This window comes from Chiloscyllium plagiosum, chromosome 30, assembly GCF_004010195.1.
Source record: "Chiloscyllium plagiosum isolate BGI_BamShark_2017 chromosome 30, ASM401019v2, whole genome shotgun sequence".
Taxonomy (NCBI): domain Eukaryota; kingdom Metazoa; phylum Chordata; class Chondrichthyes; order Orectolobiformes; family Hemiscylliidae; genus Chiloscyllium; species Chiloscyllium plagiosum.
The window spans coordinates 19,920,125-19,930,075 of NC_057739.1; positions in this window are offsets into that span (position 1 = coordinate 19,920,125).

A 9,951-nucleotide genomic window follows, 5' to 3' on the forward strand; every position below is an offset into this window, starting at 1 on the left:
GAAGGAGCTCGCTGGCAATGAAGGGCGGGACGTTGGAGATCACGACCCTCTGGGCCGTAACCTCCAGAGGGTCGACAGGCAAATGTATCCCGCCCACAGTGAGCCCCCTCTCCACGGCCAGGTGGACCGCCTGCTCGGTCTTGAGGAAAACGACGGCCTTCCTGTACATCCGGGCCGCAGCAACGATTGCCAGTGGGACGACCACACTAGCCATGGCCTTGCTGCAGGCCTCGATGGACATGTTGGGGTGGGGATAGGCCTTTACCCCCAGGCGTTTAGTCAGGTGCCCGAAGGAGGTTGCGGTTGCGGCCGGTGTTGGGACAGCCAAGCCTAAGGCAGCGGCTACCCCAGCGTAGGTGCGGCTGGGCCCCGCGACCTTCGGTGGAGGTGGGCCTCTGGCAGCAGAGTGGTGGAGGTTGTGGGGAGGGGCCCAAGGCAAGTCACCCAAGGCGAGTCCCAGGCAATGACGGTGGAGACCGGCCTCAGAGAACAACAGTGGTGGAGGCAGGCCTCAGGCGAGTCCCAGGTAGGCCCTTGGTCGCTGCCGTGGGGGGCAGACCTGTTGGGGAGGGTCCCCAAGGCAAGTCCCAGGCAGCAGCAGTGGAGGTGCAGTGGTGGAGGTCCTGGGAGGGGCCCCAAGGCAAGTCCCAGGCAGCAGCAGTGAGGCAGGTCTCGGCAGGGTCCCAGAGACCAGCAGTGGGAGTGGGCCCCCAGGTCAGCAGCAACACTCCCTTGACCTGGGTGAGGCCCAGGCTGCAGCTCCAAAAGTAGGCCCCAGACTCAAAATCTCTCAACTCCTTCTGCTTCTGCCTCCTCCTCTTCTTCTTCTTCTTTCCTTCCTCTCTCTCGATGCAGGGCAGCTAGTCCAGGGATAGTCCCCTTCAAGGAGGAGAGTCCTTACATGTGTGCACACACACTGATCCAACTCTCAAGATAGGCAAACACCCGACCAACTCTCAAGATAGGCAAACACCCGAGTGGCCAGTGACAAGCACTGCCCTTCACATCAAAAGGGAATGCTGTGTGATCAAACAGTGAAGGGGAGAGCAGGGATTAAATCAAACACTCTTATTTATTTTTTTTTTCTTTTTAGGCAAACACCTGGGTGGCCAGTGACAAGCACTGCCCAACACTCCTGTTTATTGTTTTCAACTCTCAAAAGGGAAAACACCCGAGTGGCCAGTGACAAACAGTGCCCTTCACAAAAAGGCAGTGCTACACTCTTGTTGTTTTTTTGTTCGTTTTTTTCTTTCTTTCTTTAGTGCCCTAACCCTTCTGTTTTTTTTACCCCCACACTACCACCTAAGCGCAGTACTGCTTATTTTTTCCCCAGCACCCATGGTGTGTGTGTATACGTGTGAGACACAGTGAAAGACACAAAGTGCACGAATCTTTATTCAATTTCCACCACCAGGAAGATAGGAAAACACACGAGTGGCCAGTGACAAGCAATGCCCTTCACATCGAAGGGCAATGCTGTGTGATCAAAACAGTGGGGGGGAGGGGAGGGACTAAATCAAACACTCTTATTTATCTTTTTTTTCTTTTTTAGCAGTCTATATATATATTGTTTTTTCTTCCCACACTACTGCCTAACTGCGGTAGTGCTTATCTTTTCCCCAGCACCCTTGGTGTGTGTGTGTGTAGGTGTGAGACACAGTGAGAGACACAAGGTGCACGAATCTTTATTCAATTGCCACCACCAGGAAGATGGCCCTGGTGGAGTTCAGCCAGTATCTGGTGGCAACTTTTGCTCAGGAAAATCACCCTTGCTCCCCATAATAATATGCTATCTTCAACTTTGATCTGGTCTTGCCACATCCAGAAAGGTTTCAATTCTGGTTGTGATGGCCCCTTTGTTTCCCTCAGCACCACCAGCCAGGATGGATCTTTTTGTGTCCACAGTTGGATATTGTCAGCGGTGACCATAAGGGTGTCCAGAAAATTTAAAACTTGTGGTTGTATCCGATAGTGGGAGGCAGCTCAAGATATCTGCATTTGATGTCCCAGATGGTGTGCCAATTTATGCAGTTATGCACTCAGAATAAGGGTCCACCGCTGAATTCAACCTGAAACTATGGCATGGCTCTGTCCTCTTTACGTAGCCCTAGCAGGAGTTTGATACTTTAATAAATTTAGATCCGCAAAGGTATTAGATTACTTACAGTGTGGAAACAGGCCCTTCGGCCCAACAAGTCCACACCGACCCGCCACCCACCCAGACCCATTCCTCTACATTTACCTCTTCACCTAACACTATGGGCAATTTAGCATGGCCAATTCACCTAACCTGCACATTTTTGGATTGTGGGAGGAAACCGGAGCACCCGCGCAGACACGGGGAGAATGTGCAAACTCCACACAGAGAGTCGCCTGAGACAGGAATTGAACCCAGGTCTCTGGCGCTGTGAGGCAGCAGTGCTAACCACTGTACCACCGTGCCGCCCCCATTGGTGGAACTTTCTCACATAAAAGGTGACCCCCAAACTCTCCTCCTCTATCCGGGAGTATTTGCATTTGGCATCAGGCAAAATTCAGGAAACATACACTACCGGGCATTTCCCTTTGCTGGGCCACTTGTGAGCCAACACTACCCTGGTATCATACAGGGAGGTGTCACATGTCAGCACCACATCTCGTTTGGGATCACCTTATATGACGATAGCTTTTTCTTCACTTCCCTGAAGGCTATACCTTGTCTAAGAGACCATTTCCAAGGCTGACCCTGCAAATGTAAGGGGGCCAGGATGGACACCAGGTTATGTATGAATTTTATGTCATAATTCAGCAACCCAAGGAAAGATCTAAGCTCCAGTATAGGTATATGAACCGGGGCACCTCTGATTGCTCTGACTTTATCTTCCAATGGTGTAACCCCGTCTTGATAACTCTGTAGCCCAAGTAGTTCACTTGGGGTGCTTAGAATACACATTTTTATCCTCCCAAAGCATAACCCCCAACTTGGAGAAATGTTTTATCAATATATCCAAGTTCTCTAAATGCTCTTTATTGTTCTTCCTGGTTTTTAGTACAATATCCAGATCAATGGCGACCTGGGATAGATCTTGTACAATGTTCTCTATCATCCACTGGAAAATGAAACAAGCTGATGATATCCCAAAAGGCATCCTCATCTAGTTGCAAATGCAGGTATACATGCCTCATGTCCAACTTTGCGAAGGACAGACTCCCCCCACAATGTTTATGTGTAAGTCCTCTGTCTGAGGGATGGGTTATTTATTGAGCTGCGAGAAGCAGTTCACTGTTTGTTTGAAATCGCACAAAGGCAAACTGACCTCTTGGGCTATACAATCGGAACAACCACTCCGAAAACTTACTGGTTTGATTATTCCTTCGCTTTCCAGCCTCCTGATTTCTGCTTCTGTTTGTACAAAGGGCAAATGCCACTGGGCAGGCCTTGCAGAATTGTGGGATTGCTTCTTGGTCAACGTGTAAAGTGGCCTTAGCCCCTTTTATAGTCCCCAGACCTCCATGAAAAACATCCGGGTATTTAATTAGGACTTCACTAATGGAAAAATGTTGAGCCAATCAAGTTAAACCTTTCTCAACCAATTTCACCTTATCAAGCTTGGGCCAGAGCCTTTCATTACAATCAGGGGTAACTGAATCAGTTGCTTCACATAACAGAATCAGAACCAAAGATGTACCCTTAATCTGTAGGGGTTTCCCGGTATCGGGAATCTCAGCCTGGCTGAGGTCTTATGCAAACATAAGGTTTGCAGTTCAGAGTAGATTTTGTTATAGACTGGTTCTGCAATCATTGATACAATGGCAGTGATCTCCATTAGAACAGAATGACCATTTAACCAGGTATTTATTTTGATTTGTTCTGATTCTGCTAAGAAATTTAATTGTTCCAAACCAGCTGTACGTGGACTTCTCAGAGTGTGCACCCTCCTGGATACTGGCCTCTGAGTTCTCTTACTCAGTTCAGGCCCAATGGGACTCTTTTTCTGTCTCGAATCCTGCATACTGGAAACTACAAAGGCCTGCTCTCATGGATCCTCGAGAATACGTTACCCATTTGTCTGAGGCTTGGCTTGTTTTTGGGGCTTTGCTATGGGCTGACTTAGAATCTCTCTGTTCAGGCTATGTCCTGAGTGAGGTTATGCAATTACTTTCATTCAGGTGATTTCCCCCAAGCTCAATTGGACTGGCAAAGTTGTCCACTTCCATTGGCATACCCTATTACTCATAAGTTCTACTTGTTGCATTTTCTAATGACAAAGCAGTTGTACTGCCAGTTTGAAGTCCAACTAGGCTTCAGCTAGTAAACACTTTTGTATTGGAACATCATCAATCCCACATATGAAACGCTCTCTCATTATCTCACTGGATAAAACCAAAATTACATGCCTCTACCTAACATCCTAACCTCATCAAAAATCCCAATACAGATTCTCCTGGTTCTCAAAATGTCGAGAAAACTAATAGCATTTCAGAATTTGAGGAGACGTCTAGTTGTAATATGTCTTAGCTAAATCTGTAAACTCTTGAAAGCTTTTGGTATCTGGTACCTCTGGGAAAATTAGGCTCTTAATAACTCGCAAAAGCTGCAAGTCCACACACTGTCAGAAGAATTAATTGTTGCTTTTTATTTGCCCCAATGTCATTTGCCCAGAAAAAATAATGCATTCTTTCCATATACAGGGCCCAGTCTTTGTTGGCAGGATTGAATGAGTCAAGCTTCCCAAATAATGGCATGATGCCAGAAATGCTTACCCCCAACTCAAAGACGACTGTCATGAGCGAATCTCTTCTGGGGCGTGTTTTTCTCTCAGCGCCACTGAAATAACTCCATGAAGGCCGGTATCCTGTCACAAAGTTACCCTTTATTTACAAATGCCTAGTACATGACACTTACCCAGCTAGCACAGAGCCAGCTCCTAGACTGAACAGAACCCCTGACACTCCTGCTTATATCTGTCAGCCAAGGCTCCCTCGTTGAACCAGGTTAACTGCCCCAATCAGGGAACTCCTATTCTATGAGATACACCTTGCTGATCTCGTACCAATCACTACACTTCCATTCCAGTAGTGGTGATGCAACATCTGCTGTTTTATCCCATTTCCTGTGTTCCATCACTCAAACTGTTCCTTTCAGGTGCAACAGTATATTTCAATGCATTTCTGTTAATTTAGAAAAGTGCATTTTTTTCTGACTATTTGTAGTCTCGTGTGCAATGGGGAGCCATAAGCATAGCAGGTGATTACTTTACAGAACACCACCATTCATTAAATAAACCTGATCCCAAGGTTCTGGTCAGTCATTTTAATTTTCCATTCTATGCCAGCTCTGTCCTCTCTGGCTTTAAAGTCTTACTATTACAATGAAGCTCAGCTTGAGCTCAGGGATCAGTAGGTCATCTTTCAATTAGACACATCACAGCATTCTGGAGTCAACATGGAGTTTAAAAATATATCACAACCCTAGTGGGAATATTGGGCAGCAGACACAATGGAACATCCACCACCAGCTACAAGTTTCCCTCCAAGTCACACACCATCCTGACTTAGAATTATACCAATGTTCTTTCACTGTTGCTGGGTTAATATTCTGGAACTCCCTTGCTAATGGGTCCGTAGACGTAGCTACACCCTAAGGATTGCAGTGGTTTAAAAGGGGCTCACCATTACCAACTCAATGAGAACAAAAGATGGCCAATAAATGCTGCCCTAACCAGTGATGTCCACATCCCACAAACAAATAAAACAAAACTGAGACTTTAACTCTGTTTCTCTCCATAGGTGCTGCAAAACTTGCTCAGTGCACCCATCATTTCCTGTTTTTATTTCACACAATTATCTTCACTGCTGTTGATGTGGGAAAAGTTCATTTTCCAAGAAGTTTATAAATATCTAGCTTCAAATTAGTAGAAACCAATCTGTTTTTGAAAAATACTTTTGACAATTTGACGTGAGATGGACATTAGTCAACTTTTTCCAGGAGCCTCCATTTTGCTTTTGTAGCATTGCAGGTTCAGTCATGCATTTTACACTTCCTTTTTTCCCCCAAGATCTGCTTAATAAAAGCTATCAAAATTTCAGGCTGTTTTTCTATACATTGTGGAAGCATTAGTTGAGATTCCAAATAAAGTACCAAGTTTGATAAACTTGTCACAAATTTCCAGACCAATCACCTTTGCAAAATTTGATTTTCAATTTGATAACTGTTTTGAAGTCACAGGATGAATACTCTGTTATGGAGAACTTGCATTTTTATAAAGTTAACACCTAGTCCTTTAGATAAATCCTGATGGCCAAACTCTGTCATTTGAAAAAAAATTTGGAAAGATAAATTTAATGAGCAGTAGAACTTGTAGTTCATGGAACAATGATGTAGCCATGATAATGTGCAGGAAAAGAGCATGTGCAAAAGAACTTCAGATTGTATATCAGATTTATATTGAAGAAAATTAAGTATTAAAATTCTAAGCTACAGCCAATTCACATCAGCATATATTACAAATGTATAGGACACTCATTTTCTTTCCTCCAAATTAATTAATTTCACTAAAAACAATCTGCAGATAGAGTCATAGAGATGTACAGCATGGAAACACATCCTTTGGTCCAACCCGTCCATGCCGACCAGATATCCCAACCCAATCTAGTCCCACCTGCCAGCACCTGGCCCATATCCCTTCCTATTCAGAGACCGATCCAAATGCCTCTTAAATGTTGCAATTGTACCAGCCTCCACCACATCCTCTGGCAGCTCATTCCATACACGTACCACCCTCTGTGTGAAAAGGTTGCCCTGTAGATCTCTTTTATATCTTTCCCCTCTCACCCTAAACCTATGCCCTCTAGTTCTGGACTCCCCGACCCCAGGGAAAAGACTTTGCCTATCTACCCTATACATGCCCCTCATAATTTTGTAAACCTCTATAAGCCTCCGACGCTCCAGGGAAAACAGCCCCAGTCTGTTCAGCCTCTCCCTATAGCTCAAATCCTCCAACCCTGGCAACATCCTTGTAAATCTTTTCTGAATGCTAGAAATCTGAAATAAAAGCAGAAAATGCTAGAGAGAAACAGGATTAATGTTGAGTCTGATAAGACTTTCCTTCAGAACAATTGTTTACTAACTTTGCTAATTGTTTACAAGATATGAAATTTCTTCTGATTTAAAACAAGTTTTCTTTCAGGGAATGTGGGCTTCACTGGCTGGGTCAGCATTCTTTGCCATCCATAGTTGTCCTTGAGAAGGTGGTGGTAAGCTGCCTTCTTGAACTGTTGAATTTCATATGGTTTAAGGACACCCATAATGATGTTAGGGAGAGAGTTCCAGCATTTTAACATAGTGACATTGGATGAACAGTGATATATTTCAAGGTCAGGATTGTGAATGGCTTCGAGAAGAACTTGCAGATCATGGTGTAATTGTTGCCCATATTCGTCTAGATGATAGTGGTCTTGCATTTGGAAGATGCTGTCTCAGGAGACTTGGTGCATCTCTGCAGTGTGTTGACTAAATAGAACACATTCTACTACTAAGCATCATTCTACTACTAAGCATCATGAAGCTTGACATCATCCATAAGCATCCATTCTATCAGAATGGATGCTTATGGATGATGTCAAGCTTCATGAGTGGTGTTGGAGCTGCTCTCGTCCAAACAAGTGAGAAGTAGTTGATCACACTCCTGACATGTCCCTTGTAGATGAGAAGAAGACTTTGGGGAATCATGGATGATTTAATCACTGCAGGATTCCTCATCTCTGACCTGCTTTTGTAGCCACTGTGTTTATGTGGCTAGTCCAGTTCATTTTCTGGTCAATGGCAACCCCCAGGATGTTAATAGTAGGAATTCAATGATGGTTATGTAATTAAATGTCAAGAGATGATGGTTAGATTCTCTCTTTTTAGAGATGATCATTGCCTGATACTTGTGTGGTATGAACGATAATTCTCACTTGTAAGTCCAAGTCTGGATATTGTCCAGATATTGCTACATTTGGGCAGAGACTGCCTCAGCATCTAAGGAGTCCTGGATGTTGCTGAACATGGTGCAATTGTTAGTGAATATTTGCACTTCTGACCTTATGATAAAAGGAATGTCATTGATGAAGCAGCAGAAGTTGTTTGGGCCTAGGACACTACACCCTTACAAAATATAAACTGTAAAACTGTCACTGGAAACCTTTATGAAAAAATCTACAATAATACAAGCCAAGCACATTGATGTTCAGTAATTTAACATAGCTGTTAATCTAGTAATTAAACAGCCTTAAACCTCTACTATAATTGGCTGCTATCTCTTGACTTTGGTCTTAGAATGAATTGTCAAGGCTATAATAATAATGCAGGATTAAAGAATACTTCACTGTAGTAATAAATGATCAAATGGTCATATGATCTGTTGAAGATGTTCACCTGTGTTGCCTTGAACTGATGACATATGCCATCTTGTGCTGTTAGAACCAGAATCTTGTGTATTTCCTTGGGATTACACAAGGTCCATTCAGTTTCATCATTTGGGACTTTTCATATTTGAGATGAGGAGTGCTGTTCTATAGTAATGTCTGCTCAACATTCATCATATTATATTTACATCTGGCACTAATTTATAGTTTGGTCAAAATCAAAAGTAGATGGTTGGACTCAGAGTAATGCTATAACTTCTCTCTTAAATTAAACCCTTGTCTTCCAAGGACGGCAAATATGATCAAGCACATGTTGAATCAATATAATTATTAGGAATAAACAGAGATAAATCAATTTATGGCTCAAAGCCGGTCATAACTATTCACTCAACCTAATTAAAAATGAGTTATTAAAGCACTTTTAAATGGATTATTCATGTACACAGCTCAATTGATCAAATAACACATCTCGAGAGAATGGCAGGGCTGAACCAGTTTGCAGAATCACAGAACACTCAATCCACTGTGCCTGGTCTGTCTCACCAATGAATGTCTCACTTACTGCCATCCCTCTGCCTTCTCCTGGTAACCCTGCACATTTCTCCTTTACATATAATTACATACCTTTTGAATACCTCCATTCAACCTCTCTCCACTACACCCTCAGGCAGTACAATCCAATGCAAACTAATTGATTGGCATATGGTTGATAGATCATTCTACATGACATGGCTGACCTTGGCATCTGCATAAGTCCCGTATTAAATAAAAATGACATAAATAACAGGGAATCTGAGGTCTAAGCCTTTTCTTGAGGGAAGGGATCATAGTGGGCCAGGGGAGACAATGAAACTAGATGTTCTGGTTTCCACCTTTTCCTTTGGAGGTTGGGAAAAGGAAAAAAATCTGTAAAATGTCCTCCGTTTTAGTCCAAACATTAATCGCATGGCATTGAATTGGATATAGCAGACCAGTGCCCCTCCATCCAACTTCCTCTTGACATCTCTAAAGAAGTTGCTAGTCCTACCAATGACAATGGTTAAACAATCCACAGGATATAATTGCCAACTCTGGTTGGACATGTTTGGGTAGATGTCACCTCATTGCACCCCCCCCCCCCCCCCCTCCCACAGAACCTATTTTCCATGGATCAAAATGTCAATCATCACAGAGCCATGCCTTCCCATGACTTGCCATTGTTTTGACTTTTGACAGTCTGGCTGAAACAATTTTACAATGGCTTAATCATTGGGTTGAGGCTTTATCAAATTGGTAAATGACAGTGGCTAACACAACCCGTCTTTATGTGTACTAACTCTTCACCTCATCTTGCCTAGGATGCTGATCGGTACCCACATTTCACCGTCCCCTAACCGTAAACTTTGCAGAAACAAAAATAGCGATTGCTGGAAAAGCTCAGCAGGTCTGGCAGTATCTGTGGAGAGAAAGCAAGAGTTAACATTTCGGGTCGAGTGACCCTTCCTCTGAACTTCCTCAAATTTTGCATTTTGCAAAACGGGTTGGTGCTATTAGAAACTTTGAATTCGATTTCTGTCAGGGTAG